The sequence below is a fragment of the Dermacentor albipictus genome, unplaced genomic scaffold (genome assembly GCF_038994185.2).
Source record: "Dermacentor albipictus isolate Rhodes 1998 colony unplaced genomic scaffold, USDA_Dalb.pri_finalv2 scaffold_15, whole genome shotgun sequence".
Lineage (NCBI taxonomy): Eukaryota > Metazoa > Arthropoda > Arachnida > Ixodida > Ixodidae > Dermacentor > Dermacentor albipictus.
The window spans coordinates 10,617,398-10,640,934 of record NW_027225569.1 but is presented as its reverse complement, the minus strand read 5'-3'; the positions used below and the strand labels follow the sequence as shown (position 1 = coordinate 10,640,934).

The 23,537-nt window shown below is 47.4% G+C and overlaps 1 protein-coding gene across 2 annotated transcripts in view; it reads left to right on the top strand.

The window, feature by feature from the left end:
• Positions 1–5,045: 5,045 nt before the first annotated feature.
• The window catches only part of LOC135914139 (uncharacterized), a 120,235-nt gene continuing 101,743 nt past the window's right edge, over positions 5,046–23,537 (top strand). For both annotated transcript variants that reach the window (XM_065446893.1, XM_065446892.1), the window contains exon 1: positions 5,046–5,175. The gene's annotated coding sequence lies outside the window, so the exon portion shown is untranslated. The remainder of the gene's footprint in view (positions 5,176–23,537) is intronic.

The following is a 23,537-nucleotide window of genomic DNA, read 5'->3' as shown; positions in this document are numbered from 1 at the left end:
TGCCTTGGACTGGCAGGTGAGCCATGGAGTCGAGAAGGAGGCTGTGGCGCAGGTCGATAACAATGGTTAGGTCCCGCTGAAAGTTGGCTATAGTTATCAGGTCGCAGACTTCAGCGACAACGCATAGGTAACCAAAAGTGCGACGCCTACTCAGGTCGAAAGCGACTGACGTTTCGCCGCACGTTTAATTTTCCGGACACTTCCTTGTAGTCAGGTATGAAGGCACGGCGGCGGTGTTTTCGGTTCTTACGGTTTACAGAGGGGATTGCACAAATTTCCTCGCCGGTGTCTACGGGGTAGCGAACCTTTATGCACAGTCTATTGTATAATATAGACGGCTTTCACAGGGCGATTCGCAAGTTTTCTCTTCAGTGATTGACTTAGTCGTTTCCTTAGATGGCTCAAGTAGAGCGCCACTGACGAGCATGACAGTCCAATTCGGTTGGGTACCGAGAAATCAAGGTGGACGGAGAGCGGTACTCATTTCATTGCTGGCCTGCACGAGTAAGCGGTCAAGACCAGACTCGGCTTTTAGGTTTCTTCAAGGAAACATTATTCACTTTTCTACTAGATAGCCTAATCAATCCACATATCTCAGCTATTCACTCTTTCTACTTTCCTTTCCGTTTTTCCTTTTTCTTTATTTTTTTTCTCATATATAGCCTTTATATGTATTTTGGTTTGTTCTGTTGCCAATGCTTTAAACTACTGTTTTAATTCTACGACTAGCTATTGATATTATATCACTTTACAGTTTGTACTACATTTACTTTGTATAATCTTCCGCATAGTGATTACTATAGCTGTTTTATGCTTTATAATTTCTCTAATGTATATATTTTCAGACAGACTGTCCCCTTGCAGCCACATGCTCTGGGATTTCCTTCTGTATACTTGTGTAAACATGTATGTCTCCTCCTTATTAAAGAAAAATAAACTGAAAGAAAAACAATTTCTGTGATTTATTTTGGGCCCAGTCCGACAATTTTGTTGCCAACGAATTCGTTAAGTTGTGGCGATCAGTTGTGGTGAAGTTGGCTGATAACACCAAAATCCCCAGAGCAAAAGGGGAGAAGGTCGGCGTCGCCCCGTTGCCCCGCAATGTTCTTCCCGTTCGCTACGCAGGTCGTCGCAAGACAAGAGCGTCGAGCATACTGAACCAAACATACAAGGACAAGATCAAAGAAAGCTTCGTGGACGCCACCGCGTACCGACATGATCAAGGCTATTGCGGTTTCCGTCATGGACACGCTGTGCAGAGTCATCAACTGTGCCTCGGTGTGGAAGACGGACGCCGAGTTGGCCGAGCAAGTGGCCATTGCAGTCGGCATTGGAGAAGTTCGGAGAGACAGGGTGAATAGCTATTCGAAAGCGGCCATTAGGCCATTCCAGAAAGGCCGGGTAGCCTGGCAGGTAATTCAAATTCTGAAAGGCGCAAAACATGGAGACAGCTCCATACACTCCATCATTTGGTTCCCTGCCCACGTCGGGGCGATTGAGGAGGTTCTTTTGAATCTCAACGAGTGTGGCCACAAGGCTGTGCGTGGCTTTACCGACCGCGCTGACCTCGGATCGGGCGACTCTCCCCGCGGAAACAGAGACGCTCCTATAACACAAAATAAAATTATTAAATTATTTTACTCAGACAGAAGGGTTTTCCCGCCGCCACATTTAAAGGTAAGCAGGTAAGCAGGCCGCAGGCGGTTACGCTCAGACTCTTGCAAACTAACTCCTACCAAAATCCGGCATCCCTTTGACAGCATATATCCTGAGATTTACCCAAATTAGTCTTGCATGCATGGCCTGTGGTGAGGCTGCTACTCTGTCTCACATGCTCTGAGAGTGCGGGTCGTTGGGCCTGAAGTTCACCAAGGCAGAATAGAACACCCTCCTGCGAAGTCCCGTCTATCAAGGCCAAATCCTGGCCGTCCAGCAAGCCTCCGATTGGGTCGGCAGCCTGGACCTGTCAGTCCCATCGTGGGATTAGCCGGGTGCCCGTTCTATTGCGTTTTGCTGAACCCAATAGAGGTTTATTGACTCACTCACTCTAGTCGCAGCACGCTGTGGCGCTTCACTGCTGCGGCGCTTGTGTGGCAGCTCGGCAGGTGTAACGAGCATATAGTTTGGCGAACACTTCGGAGGTATGGTTTCCGCTGCCAGGGAAGCAATGTTTCCGGGTGTCGAGACCGATAACTAAAGACATCAAATGCAGTGAGCATAAAGCGAAAGGCATGCGATGGATAAAGAGGCGGCGACTATACGGTAGCCGGCGGCACTCAAATCTACCACGAATTAAGCCTATTGGTGTTTGCAAGGTTTAACGCGCAATTTGCACATTTTCCATCATTTCCCGAGTGAAAGCTCAGAGAGTAGTGCGACAGAAAAGGTTGCCTCGTGAAGGCTAGATTAGTGACTCCATTCTCCCTCCTAGTACTTTCTGCTTCCTTCGTGCTCACTACTGGCGGCGATAGTGCGGGTTGCTTTAAATAGGAGAGGGATAAAGAGAAATAAATTTTAAGTATTTAAATACTTGATAAGCGAAATACTGATTGCCATATTTCTTTTATCGTACGTCGTAAGAAAAGGAAATAAACATTGGCCTAACACCAATGCAGCTTTATTTTACCTATCAAAACAGCATTCATTTAACTGAAATTGCTTTCTCTAAATTATTTATAACCATTGTATTCATTCCCTCGTGGATTGCCACCTTTTTTTAAAATTCACCTTTCAGTTCGTCTATCTGTTCACAGGCATACTAGTCTAGTTATCTAGTTAGTCTAGCCTATCTCCAAGGGACTGGACTGCGCTTTTCGCCAGCTAAATCGGAGCTTCTGCTCTACAAGCCCATTCAGTGGGGTCGCCCTGCCAAACGCCAATCTGATCACCGACGCTGTGAAGATGGCAGTCCTATCCCACACGTCCCCAGTGTACGCGTGCCTGGTCTCACCATCTCTACCAACGGCTCCAACGCCTTCGCTCTTAACAAGATCAGTGCCCAATCTCAAAACAGCCAACGACTTATTTAACGTATCTCTAACCGACGAGGGGGACTCAAAAAAGAAAGCCTTCTCCGCCACGTTCAATCATTTGTTTTATGTCACATTACCTACGTTGCTGCGTACCTCAACGGGTACCGGGCTGAGCAAAACAACCTCGACACCCTCATACGAGGGGTCTACAAGCAAGCAGTTGGCCTCCCGCATTGCACCAGCACTCAACTCTTCAACCAACTGGGAGTTCACAACAACTTTTCCGAACTAATTGAAGCCTAACAACGCTCTCAGCTTGAACGGCTCACCCTTACTGAAACGGAACGTTTTAGTCTATCTACGCTTGGCTTCACCAACGGGGCCCCAATCAACCGATCCCGACCGACAACCGTAGCTGGATCTACATAGACCCTATCCCTAGTAACATGCACCCTGAATATAACAGGGCCAGGCGCCAAACTCGGGCCGGAGATATGATAAAAGCCCTTGCTCACGTACCTGGCGTCACATTTGTTGATGCAGCCCAGTATTCCCATGGCACACGATTTGTGGCCGTCACCACACGCGATGGAGTACTACACCACGCCTCCAGCGTCACTACCCCCACTGCCGTGACGGCTGAAGAAGTGGCCATCGCCCTGGCCACTTTAGATCCCACCTGTCACACCATCCTGTGTGACTCTCGCTCAGCTGTTACTAACTTAAGCAAAGCCCGTATTTCTCCCCGTGCTCTTCGCATCCTCTGCCACTCACCACACTCTAAAGATCGCATAGTCTCCCTAACATGCATCCCGGCCCATGCGGGCCCTGTCCACCCACAACTCCCCAATCTCAATGAGGTCGCCCACTCCATTGCTCGAGGCCTAGTCAACCGCGCCGGAGTCACTGGAGATGAGCTGGACACCAGGGACAATCTGACAAGACATAACGATCTCGTTTAGGACTTTTACCTTAGTCGCTGAACCTTCCCCGCCGCTTCACCTCAAGTTCAGCTGGGCGCAGGCTACCACCCTGCGTCTTCCACAAACCAACACGTACCCTTCACCCGCCCGCCTCCACCTTATATTTCCATATGTCTACACTAACCCCAGCTGCCGGTGGTGTGGCATTCACCCGGTTACGCTTCCGCATATAGTGTGGGAGTGCCCAGCACAGTACACACAGACTAACACCACGACTCTCTCGTCGAGGTTGAATGAGGCTCTTTGGAGATGCCTCCTCGACGACAAACCTGGGTGACCCAGCACGCCCTCGAGGCGGCGGCGAGGCAAGCCCTCGACGTTCCTTCATGGGAGGCTCAGGCCCGGCCATCATAAAGTCCTGGTCGTACAATAAATGTTTATTCCTCCTTCTCCTTTACTCTGCGTTCCTGATATTCAAATAAGAATTTTCTTTACCTATCTACTGTGGCCCCATTGATGGCGCATCCCTCATAGTGGGTACGAGCCCTGATAGGAGTTCATCGTCATCATCGTCATCTTCATTACCAAAATGCCGTAGTCTGCTTTCCACATGACCCCACTCACAATTTCCACTTTGTGATGGAGCTGCCTCTAACCTGACGCAATTGATCTTGTTTTAATAGTCAGCCGGACATTGCCTAAATAAAGACGACAAATTTTAGAAATTTCGCAGTCAGTGTACCAGTTGCATGAGCGCAGCTTTGACTCTTCAATATGTTATCTCGGGCAAATCAACGGAGTGTAGCAAAGAAGTTGTGTAGTTTCACTTCTCTTCCTTTTAAATACGCATTTCTCATTGAAAGCTTCCCTCACTATACATATATGTCAAATATTTTACCGATAAGTCTCGTACCATAATTTTGAAATAATCTTTTCATGTCTTTCTCTCCATCTCATTCTGCTCATATCAGTCTGCCTTTTCCGAAGTTTCCTTGCTCCCATGTTATAGAACTTTCACGCATCTAATTAAGGGTTATTTCCTATTTGCTGTCTTTCTGACGTCTGTTTCTTGGCACGTCCCCGAGAGTCGGTATGCGCCACATTTTTTTAAGGATATCATCGTCATCATATGAACCGCTTCTCTTGAGCGCGCTAACCACTTTGCTCGTCGCCATTTTGCGCTTCTTCGGGGCTGAAGACCACTTCCCGGCGGACTTCGAACCCTGTCTGACCGAGTGCTTCTCCTGCGGTTCACGCTCTTGTTCCGACTTATACACCAGGTAAAAAATTTATCGGAGCATCTACAGCACCTTTTGTTTATGGCGCCGAACCAGCGGGAACAGAAGCCCAACGGCTAAGAGAACAGTTGCGGCTCCGTCGGGAGGACGGTAAAGAAAAGGCGGCTTGTCCCTGCAGAGGGGATCTGTCTGACTACTTTCTTAAAAACTAAGCTGTCTTCGCCCACTTTCCCACGGATTTGCTAGCCCTTGAGTGCAGCTTGGTCGGTGGGTATTTCAACGGATATATTTGTGGATATACATACAGAAACTGCTTTCTTGGACTATTCTCCCGTATAGGGCATATTGCAAACTGTCATACCAATTTAGCAAATATTTACTACATCTTATGAATAAGTATTTAACTTTAGGGCAAACCGAGACGGTCAGGGGTTGCAGGTGATTTACGTAAGCGTGCGCGTAAGCTTCAACGTCCACTTGTCGTCATTGTCATTTTATCACTTTCATTTCATTGGATCAATCCTTGGTTTCTTGCCATCGTCAGCGTTCAGAGGTCTTTATTCTCATACCATACTCGCGCATTTATTTCGTCATCCTCATAACACAGTCGTCACGCCATCATTTTCATTTAGCTGACGTCATTACACCATCACCGTACCACCGTCATCGCGCAAACTTAAGAGGAAGCGTTCGGCCGAAGCCAAGTTCAATGCCGCCGATACGATTACATGGAAAACACAGAATTGCTTTTGTAGGATATCTTTTAGACCAATTTGTATAAGCCTGGATGCATTTTAGATAGAAATATAAGTTTTAGTAACTGTGGCAAGCAGAATTTTCATTTAGGCTGTACATTTTTTACAGAAATTGCCTAAAATCGATAAGTTATAAAAAAGAAGAAGCACAAAGTTAACAAATCCCTAACATCAGCACGAAATCAGATATTGTAGTGCTATCAGCTGCATCCATTAGACGACATGGACCTGGCAAGCTTGATACGTCAATTTATGTATTACAAGGTTTACCATGGTTTTGCGAGACTCGTACTCCTACGTTAGTTTTTATTTGAGATCCATGCATATTACATATATTTTCTTGGCTTCAGATGTATTTTAAATGCTGTTCTCAAAATTGAGATATCATTTTTCATTCCTTAGTGACAGAGTTACTTCTCTGAAAAGTTTCAGATTTCAACACTTTTGTAAAACGCTTGCCCGCCTAAATGAACATTTCCTTCCAAGCCTCGCAAAGTTATAGCATTTTCTTTATATGCGACAACCGTCATCAAGGGCGCTGCAATGGTTGCCAAATAAAAATGATTTCTCTGCCCCCATGCATCTATATTACAACCCCCGAGCTAAACCTTCCTCTTAACCATCCTTTACATTTATTAAAAGGCCAAATGAGAGATCCACCAATTGTAGCAATTGCTACAAATGAAACCCATACGACTTACCCGAAAGAAAAGCCCTCTGTTGAAGAAAAAATTGTCCTGGTCCGGGACTCAAACCCCAGACGACCGCCTTTCCGCGGAAGCAGCTCTACGACCTAAGCTGGCCAGGCGGCTAGCGGATGGCAGGGCGAAGCCGAACCCATCAAGAACTCGAAGCAAAGCCAAGAGTTTGAACAATCCTTGGTTCAAACCACCGTGATCGCGCAGCCGTTGTCAGGCCATCCTTGTCATTGCGTCATCGTCGTACATTCCTCGGCGCGTACTCGTGGTCTTCCCATCGTGACGCGGAGGCGAGTGTTCCATCGCCGTCATTCAAGTTTCGTCATCCGGTGGTCCTCTTACCGTCGTCGCCATACGATTGTTCTCCCATTGTGGTCTTGCCGTCATCGCGATTCCATCGCGATAATTTTGTTTTGTCTTTCTATAATCCTCATGCCATTGACGTCATACGGCCTTTATCATTCCATTGTTGTTGTCGCGTTGTTCTCACTGGTCATCGTCCCGCACTTGTGGAAATATTGTCTTCATAATGCCGTTGTCTTCCTTCCATAATAGTAATTTCAGTGAAGTCATGTGGTTATCCTCTTACCATCTCGTCATTCTGTCGCCATCATTGCCCTCCGGATGTCTCTTCGTCGTCGTCGTCTTTCCATGGCCATCATTTGTCAATTCCTTTCTATAGTCCTCCTACCATTGACTTGAGCCCACCTTTATCATTCTATTATCGTTATTGCGTTCTTGTAATCAGGCATCGTTAGTTATTTGTGTAGACGTCTCCGTAATGCGGTTGTGTTCCTTCCATAATGGTCATTCCCGCTTCATCACCCAACTGCCGTCATGCCATCGTCATTGTATCGTCTCCATTCTATTGCTGTAACGTTGACGTGGTCGTTCAATCGTCTTCATTCTAGCGATGTAAGTGGGATGTCATCCTGCTGTCGCCATGCGTGGGCCCAGCGGGCTCGAGCATGAGACTTCTGAGCTAGGGGTTTCACCCTGTGACTCTATCCACCTTCGCCGTTTGCTCTGTACTCGCTCATAGTCGTTAACAATTAGTAGCGTTCTTCACCGATACCAATAAATGGTTCGCAATAGCTGATTTCCACAGCTCGCGATCTTCAATTCTTTGCGCATTATCTGGCACCATTGTCATGCAGGTGCACGTAAAACTGTCCACGTTAAAGCAACGTCATCGCACAATAATTGCTGGACATGAAGTGGTGCGATGAGTAGTGCTGCCGATTGCATACCCTAGCCTTGATGCCGTCATTTTATTCTAACGCCATCATATAGTGGTCATGCCGTCGTCGCCCTGTGCGGGACCAAGATGCTCAAGCACAACATCTTTCTTTCAATCCGAACCAGCGTACACTAATTAAGGTCAAACATGAACGCCAGATGACTGTGCACAAGTGCTGTTATTGTCCCCTAGTTTCTGACATCGCCGTTGTGACACAAAACATGGCAGCTCAAGCCGCAGATAAAGCAAAATATTTTGGTATGTGGTGCAGGAATATATCATCGCATTCGTGCCAAAGGATAAATAATATTTTAAGAGTGTATAGCATAGCCGGTACACCAAATGCAATACCATGCCTCAGTTATTTAAAGTGTATACTTGCGGAACATGACCATTTGCTGCTCTGAAAGTCGTAGGCGAGGGACCGGTTGCCTTACAAAAAGTTAAGCAGGAACAATACACGGGACGGGTTTGCGAGTTAGCGTTCGCTATGTCGGTGAGAAGCTATGCAGAAATGCAAAACACCAAATCAGCACTTACGAAATCAAACTCCAAGAACGTCAACGCAGCGATCTCACGAGCACTAAGTCGATGTATGATGTTTAAAACTAAATTCTCTGGTTTTACGTGCCGAAATCACGATCCTGAATATCAGGCATGCCGTGAAAGACTCCGGTATATTTTTTACCTTCTCGGTTTCTTGAACGTGCCCCTCTATCTAAGTACAGGAGTGTTTCTTGAGAGCCTGCTGCCCTCGAAACGCCGTCACAGCTGGCTGTTGCGAGCGAACCTGCGACCTTGAGCTTAGCAGCACGTCGCCATAGCCACTAAGGTAGCACGGCCGAGCAGCCGCACCTCGTGCCGCAAAGCCGCGTGACGCACCCTGCGTCACGCCACGTGCGTTAAGCACGATTCGAGGGCTTTCTTGTGCGACGCAGAAAGACAATTGCGTGACAAGTAAGGAATTCTGAGTTGCGGAATACAACGCTTTCTGGAGCATCCTAAAGCTTTCTAATTTGCAGTCTTGCCGTAAAGTTATCACCTACCATGCATAGCTCAAAGTTCCTACCTAATTAGGCAATTGCGCGTAATAGAAAGTGTAACTTGCTCCACACGAACAACATGATATCGAATGCGTCATTTCTGTGTAGTTCGCATGTTCTTAAACCTTGACTAAACTTAGCTGAGACACCATGCATGACAAATGGGGATGTAGTATAAAAACTCCTCATCAAAGTGATCATCAGGGTATTTAGGTACACTACGAGACGAAGGCCTGTCCCAGTCCTGTCTCATGCGTTGTCGTCTGATAGTTTCCACTATCTTGACGACCAGTATACTTAATTATTCAGGATATATCATCATCAGCCTGGTTACGCCCACTGCAGGGCAAAGGCCTCTCCCATATTTCTCCAAAAACCCCGGTCATGTACTAATTGTGGCCATGCCGTCCCTGCAAATTTCTTAATCTCATCCGCCCACCTAACTTTCTGCCGTCCCCTGCTACGCTTCCCTTCCCTTGGAATCCAGTCCGTAACCCTTAATGACCATCGGTTATCTTCCCTCCTCATTACATGTCCTGCCCATGCCCATTTCTTTTTCTTGATTTCAACTAAGATGTCATTAACTCGCGTTTGTTCCCTCACCCAATCTGCTCTTTTCTTATCCCTTAACGTTACACCTATCATTCTTCTTTCCATAGCTCGTTGCGTCGTCCTCAATTTGAGTAGAACCCTTTTCGTAAGCCTCCACGTTTCTGCCCCGTAGGTGAGTACTGGTAAGACACAGCTATTATACACTTTTCTTTTGAGGGATAATGGCAACCTGCTGTTCATGATCTGATAATGCCTGCCAAACGCACCCCAGCCCGTTCTTATTCTTCTGATTATTTCTGTCTCATGATCCGGATCCGCAGTCACTACCTGCCCTAAGTAGATGTATTCCCTTACGACTTCCAGTGCCTCGCTGCCTATTGTAAACTGTTGTTCTCTTCCGAGACTGTTAAACATTACTTTAGTTTTCTGCAGATTAATTTTTAGACCCACTCTTCTGCTTTGCCTCTCCAGGTCAGTGAGCATGCATTGCAGTTGGTCCCCTGAGTTACTAAGCAAGGCAATATCATCAGCGAATCGCAAGTTACTAAGGTATTCTCCATTAACTTTTATCCCCATTTCTTCCCAATCCAGGTCTCTGAATACCTCCTGTAAACACGCTGTGAATAGCATTGGAGAGATCGTATCTCCCTGCCTGACGCCTTTCTTTATTGGGATTTTGTTGCTTTCTTTATGGAGGACTACGGTGGCTGTGGAGCCGCTATAGATATTTTTCAGTATTTTTTTTACATATGGCTCGTCTACACCCTGATTCCGTAATGCCTCCATGACTGCTGAGGTATCGACAGAATCAAATGCTTTCTCGTAATCAATGAAGGCTATATATAAGGGTTGGTTGTATTCTGCACATTTCTCTATCACCTGATTGATAGTGTGAATATGATCTATTGTTGAGTAGCCTTTACGGAATCCTGCCTGGTCCTTTGCTTGACAGAAGTCTAAGGTGTTCCTGATTCTATTTGCGATTATCTTAGTAAATAGTTTGTAGGCAACGGACAGTAAGCTGATCGGTCTATAATTTTTCAAGTCTTTGGCGTCCCCTTTCTCATGGATTAGGATTATGTTAGCGTTTTTCCAAGATTCCGGTACGCTCGACGTTATGAGGCATTGCGTATACACGGTGGCCAGTTTCTCTAGAACAATCTGCCCACCATCCTTCAGTAAATCTGCTGTTATCTGATCCTCCCCAGCTGCCTTCCCCCTTTCCATATCTCCCAAGGCTTTCTTTACTTCTTCCGGCGTTACATGTGGGATTTCGAATTCCTCTAGACTATTTTCTCTTTCATTATTGTCGTGGGTGGCACTGGTACTGTATAAATCTCTATAGAACTCCTCAGCCACTTGTACTATCTCATCCATATTAGTAATGATATTGCCGGCTTTGTCTCTTAACGCATACATCTGATTCTTGCCAATTCTTAGTTTCTTCTTCACTGTTTTTAGGCTTCCTCCGTTCCTGAGACCATGTTCAATTCTATCCATATTATACTTCCTTATGTCAGCTGTCTTACGCTTGTTGATTAACTTCGAAAGTTCTGCCAGTTCTATTCTAGCTGTAGGGTTAGAGGCTTTCATACATTGGCGTTTCTTGATGAGATCTTTCGTCTCCTGCGATAGTTTACTGGTATCCTGCCTAACGGAGTTACCACCGACTTCCATTGCACACTCCTTAATGATGTCCACAAAATTGTCGTTCATTGCTTCAACACTAGGGTCCTCTTCCTGAGTTAAAGCCGAATACCTGTTCTGAAGCTTGATCTGGAATTCCTCTATTTTCCCTCTTACCGCTAACTCATTGATCGGCTTCTTATGTGCCAGTTTCTTCCGTTCCCTTCTCAGGTCTAGGCTAATTCGAGTTCTTACCATCCTGTGGTCACTGCAGCGCACCTTGCCGAGCACGTCCACATCTTGTATGATGCCAGGGTTAGCGCAGAGTATGAAGTCTATTTCATTTCTAGTCTCGCCGTTCGGGCCCCTCCACGTCCACTTTCGGCTATCCCGCTTGCGGAAGAAGGTATTCATTATCCTCATATTATTCTGTACCGCAAACTCTACTAATAACTCCCCCCTAATATTCCTAGTGCCTATGCCATATTCCCCCACTGCCTTGTCTCCAGCCTGCTTTTTGCCTAGCTTGGCATTAAAGTCACCCATTAGTATAGTGTATTTAGTTTTCACTCTACCCATCGCCGATTCCACGTCTTCATAGAAGCTTTCGACTTCCTGGTCATCATGACTGGATGTAGGGGCGTAGGCCTGTACAATCTTCATTTTGTACCTCTTATTAAGTTTCACAACAAGACCTGCCACCCTCTCCTTAATGCTATAGAATTCCTGTATGTTACCAGCCATATTCTTATTAATCAGGAATCCGACGCCTAGTTCCCTTCTCTCTGCTAAGCCCCGGTAGCACAGGACGTGCCTGCTTTTTAGCACTGTATATGCTTCTTTTGGCCTCCTAACTTCACTGAGCCCTATTATATCCCATTTACTGCCCTCTAATTCCTCCAATAGCACTGCTAGACTCGCCTCACTAGATAACGTTCTAGCGTTAAACGTTGCCAGGTTCATATTCCAATGGTGGCCTGTTCGGAGCCAGTGATTCTTAGCACCCTCTGCAGCGTCGCAGATCTGACCGCCGCCGTGGTCAGTTGCTTCGCAGCTGCTGGGGACTGAGGACCGGGGTTTCATTGTGTTGTTCATATAGGAGGTTGTGGCCAAGTACTGCACCAGGGTGGCCAATCCTGCTCTGGTGAGGGAGTGCGTTACCGGTTCTGGTCACCGGGATCAGGCCACACTCCAGGCCTGTTTATGCAATTTTATCAACACGCAGATTTTTTTTTAATCCGGTGGAAAATTGCCGGCACCGGGATTCGAACCACGGACCTCTTGCACGCGAGGCGGGTGTTCTACCTCTACGCCACCGCTGCACCTATTCAGGATATATACATCACATATATTATATGACATTGGTATTTTATTATGTGGGACACGTCTCATGTGATACATGCGAACGTGCTCATTATACGTGGGAGGCCGTTTTGTTTCACATTCTATATGGGTTGTGGGCCTATGTGCTCCTAATAGAATGTCTTAGAGCAGGTGTGGAAGGATGCAGTATTTCTTTATTGGTATCCCCTTATATTCGTTTGGATTTGTTGGGTGAAGAACACTGGGTATTTTTAATTATGTGTGAATTCTGGGAAACATTTTATTTCATATTCGCCCTACACTAATATAAAGAGCGAAATGTTCAGCCTATGTTGAAGCAGTTCTGAGAACTTGTGCAAACTGGCAGAAATTTCATTAAAGCGAAAAATGCTATCCACATGTGACCAGCAGCTTCTGTTACTCGCAGACATTAAACAATTTTGCTTTACCTCGGTCCTTGAGTAACATATGTTTTTCAGTGTTAAAGTTTATGATTCTATCACATAATGACGAAAATTGTGATAATTTCTCCCTGTGACGCTAAAACGACGCCAAAAGCCGGTTTTTATCAGCAAGCACAATGTCACTAGATGCTGTAGGCACTGCCCGATAATTCGGCACTATTGTATGATGACATTGGTCTTCTGTGCGATTGATTACTCCTGAAACGCGACACTACCCAATAAAGAGCTCTGGCATGTTTAGCTTGTAGCTGCCGGTGCGAGCGCTTTTATGTCCCCGTTTTTTTGGTATTGACAGGGAGCGGCCTCCACTGAGTATAGACCTTCAGATGACGTTGTCATAGAAAATATTGCCGAACAGGTAGAAATCACAGCATCCACACTGCTGGACGCGTTATTTTTTGAAATTATCCAGCCCTCGAAAATTACGGCAAAACCAATCTCCCGACGACTGCCGACCGCCAATGTGATTACAATACAGCCATCTAAGAACACATCCGATTGCTGAAGTCCAGTTTATTTAAATATGTATTTGTTATTCTGATGCTGTTTCTCCGCTTACATGCGACATAGACTGCGACCGTTATCGGCCGCGCTTTATTATGGCACACTCTTGCCAAGGTTGCTCATGAGCACGGCGTAATGATGACGACTGTCTGACGACGATTGAATGAGGAAGAAGGAATTACGTCGAGGGAATGACAAAGGCGACACAATCGCAATGAGGTAACCATTCTGAAATTATGAACAGGGCATACCGACGACATCGTGACGACAATGTCATGACTATAATTGAATAACGGCGTGTGCACAACGGCTATGGCGTAATGACTACGGTACGATGACTATGGCGTAATGGCGATGACTATGGCGTAATGACTATGGCGTACGACGACAACCGGATGACGAAGCTGGGATGACGATCACGGACCGACCACTACGGCATGATGAAGACGGCACGACAATGGCTACATGACAGCTACTCTCTGGCGAAAACGTGATGCAACGATGGCATGAAAGTGGCCGAGCTGGCATAATCAGAATTGGATGACGACAGTATGATCGAGACAGAACGAGAAATTGCGCCGATGGAACGAAGAAGGCGCAATGATGACAACATAATGACCATGAGATGACGTTACAGATGTGATGAGCGTGATGACGACTGCATGACGATGATGGCGTGATGACGATGGCATAGGGCGAGTGATGTCAACGTTCGAAAGACTATGGTAGAAGGGCCATGATGGCATTCCGACGAGAGTAAGAATCTATGACTACTGTATGTCGAAGATGACGGTGGCATGGTCAGTGTCAGATAACAAAGCTTGAATGACTACAATAAAATGACAATTATGACGAGACGACTAGCATCCAATGCCTTTTCGCCCAGCTAATCTCACAACTTGAGCTGCTGGCCCGACGTCGAAGGCGTGACGACGACAGCTTGACGAGAATCAGATTATGAAGTTCGAATGACGGTGATCGAACGAGAATGACGGCATCACGGCCAACAACATACACCTTGTGGTCAAAGAACGCAGACAACTTGAACCGCTGTGTTAGCGTAAAATGCTAGATAGATAGATGTCAATATAGACTGGCTCAAAACGCCCGAAATAAAAGACAATGCTAACTGCAATAACACAGTTCAGTAGCTGCAACGTTAAGGGGACCCGACGTCCACATTCAGGCGGGGCTTGTATATCCGTGGTGCCGCTATCTGACAGCTCACGTATGAAACGGTTTTTTGTCTCGCTTTTCCCTTTCCATAGCCTGAATTATCCCCGAATGCCCGTCCTATAGTGCTGAATCATCAATTCACTTTTGGGTGTGTCGTGGCACCACCGTGAAATATGCCCAAAATGCAGGCGGCAATAAGAAATAGTGCAGAAATTGAGGCAGCAACATCGGCGCCTTCAGGCTCGTCTACCGGGTATCGAGACAGGCAGTGAGCGTCCTTGTGTAGTCGGCCAGATTAGTAGGTGACAGAGAACGAATATTCTCGGAGGCGTAAGGCCCAGCGACCAAGTCTTCCTGTAGGGTCTTTCAATGAGTATAACAAGCAAAGCGCGTTATTGTCTGTGACAACGCAAAAGGGTCGGCCATGTAAGTATGGGCGGAACGTCGCAACCACCTAAACTAGGGCGAGACACTCACGCTCAGTGATGGAATAGTTGCGCTCCGCGGGCCAGAGGAGCCTCCTGGCGTAAGCGATAACACGGTCGTGGCCACGCCTGCATTGTGCCAGTAATGCGCCAATTCCGTGACAGCTGGCATCAGTACGGACTTCGGTATGCGCAGAAGAATCGAAATGGGCGAGAACGGGAGGTGTTGTGAGAAAGTCAATTAGACGCGAGAGTGCAGAGGCTTCGTTATCACCCCCACTGGAAAGGGGAGTCTTTTTTTCAAAAGCTCGCTTAGTGGTCGTGCTATGGCCGCGAAATTTTTCACGGAGCGGCTCAAGTACGAGCAAAGGCCAATGAAGCTGCGCACATCCTTGACACACTTTGGAACCGGGAAGTGCGTAACAGCATGAGCAGTTCGCGTCAACGAGATGTCCAAGGACGGTAATCTGGCGACGGCCGAATTGGCACTTCGATGCCTTTAGTTGCAGACCGGCTCGCCGAAAAACGTCCAGGACTGCTGAGAGGCGCTTGAGGTCCGTAGGGAATGTTGGGGAGAATTCTATAACGTCGTTCAAGTAGCACAGGCACGTGGACCATTTGAAACCATGAAGAAGGGAGTCCATCATGCGTTCAAAAGTGGCAGGAGCGCTACATAGACCGAACGGCATCACTTTGAATTGATAAAGACCGTCGGGTGTTACAGAGGCAGTCTTCTCGTGGTCGAGATCATCCACGGCAATCTGCCAATAGCCGGAATGAAGGCCAATAGAGGAGAAATAGCGAGCACCGCGGAGGCCGTCAAGGGCGTCATCAATCCGAGGTAGGGGATACACGTCCTTTTTGGTAACCCTGTTAACATGCCGATAATCCACGCAATAGCGCCAAGAGCCATCCTTCTTTTATGCGAAGTATATTAGGAGAGCTCAACCCAGCTCCTCAGGCGCGGCGGTGTCGCCTTCAATACCACGTGACACCGTGATGTCACGACAGACAAGAAACGGGGCTCCAACTCGCGCCGTCGTTCGCGGCGTCGCGGCGGTATATAAGCAGCTGCGCTTGCGTCTGCTAGGCACTCACGAGGTGAGATGCCTCCTGGAGACAGAGCTGCTCGTTGGAATGAGAAGCGAAGGTTGCGGCGTGTTACAGAGACTGATTTTCTAGGTGGCTTTGGCTCAACTCTTGCAAGATGAGCTGGGTGGGAATCGAACCAGGGTCTCCGGAGTGTGAGACGGAGACGCTACCACTGAGCCACGAGCACGATGCTTAAAAGCTGTACAAAAGCGCCTCTAGTGAATGCGGTGTTGCCTTAGAAACGAGCTGTTTAGGGCTCAGGCGTGCGTCGCTTGCTCAGGCGCACATTTCGTTGCCGCGGCGAACGCTGCGCTGCTCGACGCTCACCGCGTCCAATGCGGGGCGCGTAGTCGCTGCGCCGTAGCCCATTGTCTTACACCCCTTGGCGGGTCGACAGGAACGCTGTCGCGTTCCGCTCTTGAAGGCGAAGCAGAGTAACGCATGAGTTGTTTCTTCGTCTAGCCGACCAAATATAGCCAAGCAACAGCAGTTCACCAGGCTAAACAGTGGTTCAACAACTAAAATAAAGGCTAGTATGCTTCGCATCCTGGGCTTAACCTTAGCTAAGCCACAGCCATTTTATGCGAAGCATATTACGAGAGCTCAACCCAGCTCCTCAGGCGCGGCGGTGTCGCCTTGAATACCACGTGACACCGTGACGTCACGACAGAGGAGAAGTGGCTTGGGCACAACTCTTGCAAGATGGGCTGGGTGGGAATCGAACCAGAGTCTCCGAAGTGTGAGACGGAGACGCTACCACTGAGGCACGAGTACGATGCTTCAAAGCGGTACAAAAGCGCCTCTAGTGAATGCGGTGTTGCCTTAGAAACGAGCTGTTTCTAAGGCTCAGGCGTGCGTCGCTTGCTCAGGCGCACATTTCGTTACCGCGCCGAACGCTGCGTTGCTCGACGCTCACCGCGTCCAATGTGGGGCGTCCAAGGCGAAGCAGAGTAACGCATGAGTTGTTTCTTCGTCTAGCCGAACCAAATATAGCCAAGCAACAGCAGTTCACCAAGCTAAACAGTGGTTCAGCAACTAAAATAAAGGCTAGTATGCTTCGCATCCTGGGCTTAACCTTACCTAAGCCACAGCCATTTTTTTTTTTACCAGCACAGCAGGTGACGCCCATAGACTACATGACGGTTCAATAATGTTCTTGGCAAGCATTCTGCGAACTTAGGTGTGAATAACTTGACGCTCTGACGGTGATACTTGATACGGGGGGCGATGAATAGGAGGGGCATCGCCTGTATTAATGCGATGTTTGACAGCTGTTGTTTAGGCCTAAGAACGATCGTTAAGCTCAAAAATATCTTGGTAGGAAATCAGAACGTGGTAGAGCGCACGAGCGTGCTCGGAAGGCATGTCGGGTGCGCTCCGTCAGCGCTCCGTCAGCGCTCCGTCAGCGTAGATTAAATCCATGGACCACCAGAGAAATATTTCAGAGTAAAAGAAAATTAAAACGATGGAGGAAGAAAGGTAAAACAGAATCTGAGCAGTTCAGACACTTTAAAGATGATTTGTTACGGAAAGTTAGGCAAGCTAGGAATATTTTTTTCAACAACAGCCTTGCGGAGTTTATTAAAAACGATCCTCCTAAGTTCTGGCGCTACTTAGGGAACACAAAAGTCGAAGTGTCCAAATTGAATGTCGATGGTGTCATTCAGACAGATCCTTCCAGCATAGCGGAGACCTTTAACGAGTACTTTCAAAGTGTATTTTCTGAGTATGAAGAATATGAGCCACGAACCACTGCATCGGACCTCCCGCAAAGCATTTGGGTAACGCGTGAAGGGGTTTTGGCATTGAATTTAAATGTTGATACGCATAAAGCTACTGGGCCGGACGGTGTCCCGAACCTATTTTTGAGGTGATATGCCGAACAAATTTCTTGGTACCTAACAGAGCTCTTTAACTTTTCACTAGAAATAGGCGAAATACCTGATGATTGGCGTCTGGCCCGAGTCGTTCCTATACACAAAAATGGTAGCCGTCTTCTGCCTTCTAACTACCGCCCTGTCTCAATGACCAGTCAATGCTGTAAGATGTTAGAGTATGTGATTTCTAAGCACATACAAGGCTTCCTCTCCGAAAATAAAGTTTTATCGGTTCATCAGCACGGGTTCAGACAGGGTATGTCTACAGTTACACAGCTGGTATCGACATTGCATAATTTGTTTATTGTTCTTGACATGACTGGCCAAGTAGATGTATTGTTTATGGACTTTTGCAAGGCATTTGACAAGGTACCACATAATAAATTATTGTTTAATTTCGAGAGCATTGGACTTCCACTCTTTGTTGTTAGGTGGATTTCCGCGTACCTTGATCATAGGCAACAGTTTGTAGAAGTGCAGTATTTTTCTTCCAGTGTGCTGCCAGTTACCTCGGGCGTTCCACAGGGGAGTGTGTTTGGGCCATTGTTGTTCTTAATTTATATAAAGGATTTAACGAAGGTAATACCAAAGGATGTCTCAATCAGATTATTTGCTGATGATTGTGTGGTTTTTAAAACAATTTCGAATCCAAATGACCACGCCTCTTTACAAGCAGCTGTTCTGGCAATTCACGACTGGTGTGAGAACTGGGGCATAAAACTGAATAGGGAAAAAACTGTTCTTCTACATGTAACAAAGAAAAAATGTCCGAGTACCTTCACTTACCACATTAACGGCAGTATTATAAAGGAGGTTGATAAATATAAGTACTTGGGGGTAACTCTTACCAGTAATCTTTCATGGGGTGTGCACATTTCAGGCATCTGTGCGTCAGCTTTTCAAAAGCTATGTTTCCTTAAGAGGAAACTTAGAAATGCTCCTGTGTGTTCGGCTTCTAGCTTATAACGCGTGTGTTAGGTCGAAGTTAGAGTACGCGTCTGCGCAGTGGCACCCACATGTTAAGAAGGATATAATTAAACTTGAGGGTATTCAAAGAAAGGCTGTACGGTTTATATTCGGAAAATATAGAAGGACGGATTCACCATCGTCTCTGATGAAACGTAATAACATTAATACTTTGGAGATACGTAGAAAAATAAACAGACTTTTGTTACTTCACAATATTATGACCGGAAAAATCGCCCTATCTGAATCAAGTTATGTTGACACCTGCTGCTACGAGGAAAACAAGGCACACCGCAGAACATTCACTGAGTCCTATTTTTGCGAAAACTAATTTCTACAAATACAGTTTTTTCCCTAGAACAGTTAGAGTGGAATGAGTTGCCGCCAGGTGTTACCAAGGCCGAAGACTTTTCGGCAGAACTAGAACGGTTCTTTTGTGAGCAATAGATGTTTGCAATTGTATAAATGTAGGTATTTGCTGCTGGTTTAGTTCTGTTCTGTCTGTTTTTGTTTTTTTGTTTTGTTGAAAACTGCTTCATTGTGTTAGCGCTGTTGCTTTTGCCCCATTCGCTGTTAGGAATTTATTGCTGTTATTCATTGTTTGTCATTCCGAAAATGTCCCTCCTGCTAGGGCCAAAGAATTGGCCGGCAGTATTGTTAAATAAATAAATAAATAAATAAATAAATAAATAAATAAATAAATAAACATTTTTTGTAAGTTGGCGATGGTACAAGTTGCCGACTGCGACGGTAGAGGAGGATCGACTGAATTGTCGTCTACTGAAATCGATGCTACAGAGTGATCCTCGAATGAGCAAAGTTGGGCCAGAGACATCTTGCGTGGCAGCACTTGTGTCGTCAAGCCAAAATTGACCACTGCCAGGCAGACGCCATTCGCCGTAATAGTTAAAACTGCATGAGGTAGTGTGATCCCGTGTGTAAGGAGGACGTCTTGCATAGGAGCCGCGATGTAGTGACCGTCGGGGATTGGTGGGGATGACATGAAGTCATCGTAAGTCAGTGCCAAAGGTGGCAAGCGAACGAAGTCGGCGGAACTGAGGCGAGTAGGGTGTTGTTCAGCGGGATCCAAAACAGGCAGGTCGAGGTGGAGAGTACTGGCGGAGCAATCGATGAGAGCAGAATGTGCGGAGAGGAAGTCTAAGCCGAGGATGATGTTGTGGGGACAGTGAGCGATGACTGTGAATAGCACGATTGTTGAGCGATTGGCTAAGGAGACGAGGGCGGTACACATACCAATTACGGGGGCTGTTCCGCCATCGGCGACACGGACAACAGGCGTCGTGGTGGGCGTGATAATTTTCTTGAGCCGGTTACGAAGGTCAGCGCTCATTACGGACAAATGCGCCCCAGTGCCTATGAGTGCAGACAAAGAAACACCGTCGACTTGCACGTCAAGAAGGTTCAGATGAGTGGGCAACGTCAGTAGAGGATTTGGCGGCGTAGCGAGCAATGCAGCGTCACCTCGAAGCACTGCATCGTCTAGTTTTCCAGCTGGGAGCGGCGTCCGAAAGGATTCGGCGAAGAGCAGCGACGGGGCTGGGGAGAGCGAGATTGTCGTCGTTGGGGCCAAGGCGAACGAGAATAGGAGCGGTTCGGTGCAGGAGAATCAGCGGCGGCGTTATCGGAGCGTGTGGCATAGGGACGAGAAGGGCCACCTGGGGGCGAGAGCAGGCAGTATAAGTAGGCCGGGTCGAGGAATTCCAGCGACTGCGACAGTGCCGAGAAATGTGCCCAATTCTATGGCAGTGGAATAAAATGGGCTTGTCGTCAGCAGTTCGCCATTCAGATGGGTTGCGGGAACGTGGTGGGTAAGTAGATGCGGGACGGGGCGGAATCGAAGAAGTCGCGCGGGTATGAGGACGATGGGCCGAGCAGATGGTGTGAAGACCCATGTTTTCGAACTCTTGGCGGACAACTGCCTGGATCAGTGAGACCGTGACTGCAGATGTGTTGGTGGGACTGGAGTCGAAGGCAGCCGGATAGGCTGCCTCGATCTCACGCCGGACGGTCCTGGTACATCGGCAGTGTTGTTGGGACGAGGAGTGTCGGCACAGGAAGATGTCGCTGGGGTGTTGGGCAGACGGGCAAAATGCTGGTCAATACGTCGGCTTTTGCGAGTTTCAGGCGGCGGCACTCTTTTATAACAGCATCCACCATCGCTACGCTGTTGCAAACGAGCAAGTTGAAGGCGTCTTCGGCAATGCCTTTGAGGATGTGGGCAACCTTGTCGGACTCAGTCATGTGGGTGTCAACTTTGCGACACAGAGACAAGACGTCCTGAATGTACGTGACATAGGGCTCTGTTGACGTCTGCACACGGCGGGAAAGCGTCTTCTGCGCGGTAAGTTGGTGACCGTAGGGGTTGCCGAGCAAGTCTCGAAGCTGTGTTTTAAGTGAACGCCAACTGATGAGCTCATCTTCGTGCGTGCGATACCAAACTGTAGGCGTGCCACTGAGGTAAAAGACTACGTTGGCGAGCTTAATAGTAGGGTCCCAGCGGTTGTTGCGGCTGACCTGTTCATACAGGCTGATCCAGTCATCGACGTCTTCACCCATCTTTGCCCGAGAATACGCCAGGATCACGGGGAGCGGGGAGAGTTATGTAGGTCGTCGAGGTGGCAGCCGGTGTCGGAGCCGGCGGAGTCGGGTTGTCGTCGCCGGGAGCCATGAAGGAAGGCTCGACGTACCGTCCACTGCGAAGCTCCGTGACGAGGTACAGGGAACGTCCACCTCAACCAGATATGTTATGTAGGAAGACGCAGACAAAAAGCTATGTACAAGTATATTTACAAGAAAATACGCTGCGCTTGGTAAAGAGGCAACAGCCCGCGCTAGCTTCTAACCGTCGTCGTCCTCTTCTTACTGCTCGGCTCTTCGTCATTGGAAATACTATCGCGTAGCGATATGAAGGTTCGAACTTTGGCTTGACATCACCTGAATAGACAGAACGACGCTTTCTCGGAGGAAAGCGTAATTCTGTTCAACTATGCGAGCGCCTCAAGCGACCTTTTCGCGGGTGATTAGCGCTCATCAAGAGTGCATACCGTCATCTTTTACACCGGCGACAAAGCCTTCATCTCCCCTGTGGTGCCTACGAAAGCCTCAAGTGAATTTTGATATTCCTGGAATTACAAAAAAGTCCAATCATCCATCGCCGGCTCTGAAGCAACTTACGCTCCAATTACTGCACCAGACGTATCATGACCGCATACATATATATACCGATGGTTCGACCTCACGTGCCAGCTCAACTGCCGCATTCGTCGTTCCAGCCAAGAAGGTTACAGTTAAATTCAAATTGTCGCACACGACTACATCGACATCGGCAGAACTTGCAGCTCTCCATGCCGCTATGATGTACGTCACCGAAGAGCGCACAGAGAAATGGGTCATATTTTGTGACTCTAAGGCAGCCCTTCACAGCATCAAGTCTGCATTACGTCACAGAGTATACGAGCAGATGATATCTGACATCAGGGAAGTACACCACCATGCTCTGGAAAGAGGGCACACCATTACATTTCAATGGATTCCTGCTCACTGTGGCATTGTCGGCAACAACCTAGCAGACAAGGCTGCCCGGTCTGCCCACGAAGATACCCAGACGCGTTCCATACCTTTGGCGAGGTCTGATGCTGCCAGGGAACTTCGCCTACATGCACGCAAAAAGTCGCAAGATCTCTGGAGTTCAGGTGCCTTCAACTGCCGATTATATAAGCTGGACCCCACGCTACGGCTACAAGTGCCATCTAGCCTTTCCCGCGGTGAAGCAACCTTGCTGTACCGCTTGTGGCTGGGAGTAGCATTCACAAACTCATATTCCTTTCGTTTGGGAATGGCCGAGAGCCCGATGTGCGATTCCTGTGGGTGCGAGGAGACCATCGAACACCTATTGTGTACCTGCCCCCGCTACGATGTACAACGCCTCTCTATGCAGGAAACTTTACACCGACTAGACTTACGACCTTTCAGCGAGTCAAAGATACTCGGACCGTGGCCACACCCCTCACTGGCAAGAAAAGCGAATCGTGCATTACTGCAATACTTGAGGTACACCGGTTTACGAGACCGTTTATAGTGTCCCTGTGCATAGTGTCCCCCCCACACGTGCTCTGTGCTTACTCTCTCCCTTTCTTCTTCTTTCTATTCCCCTTTCCCCTGCCCCCAGTGTAGGGTAGCAAACCGGATACTCTTCTGGTTGACCTCCCTGCCTTTCCTGTCCTTGCTTTCTCTCTCTCTCTATGCGAGCGCCAAGAAATGGTTGGCTTTTCGAATTGTTATAAGGTTGCACCCCTCCTTGAACGGCCGCTATGTTCCTTATAAAAACGGTTACACGTTAGAGGTATCTGACATGCTAAGCCTTCATTACGTTTCACAAATTTGGTTTGGTGTTTCTTGACGTATGCTTTCTTTTCTTTATGCTCAGATTTAGTCATTTTGCATCCTTTTGGAAGTATACTCTTGCTACATTAGGGTCGCGTTTTGGGCACCGAACAAGCTTGGAGAAATTTCCAATATAACTAACCCTGAGTGAAAGTGAAAAAAAAAAGGGTGTCAGGAAACACCAAAATAAATTTGCAAAATATAATGAAGGCTTAGAAAATGCTTACATGAAAGCTGAAGCTCTTAAATGTAACCTTTT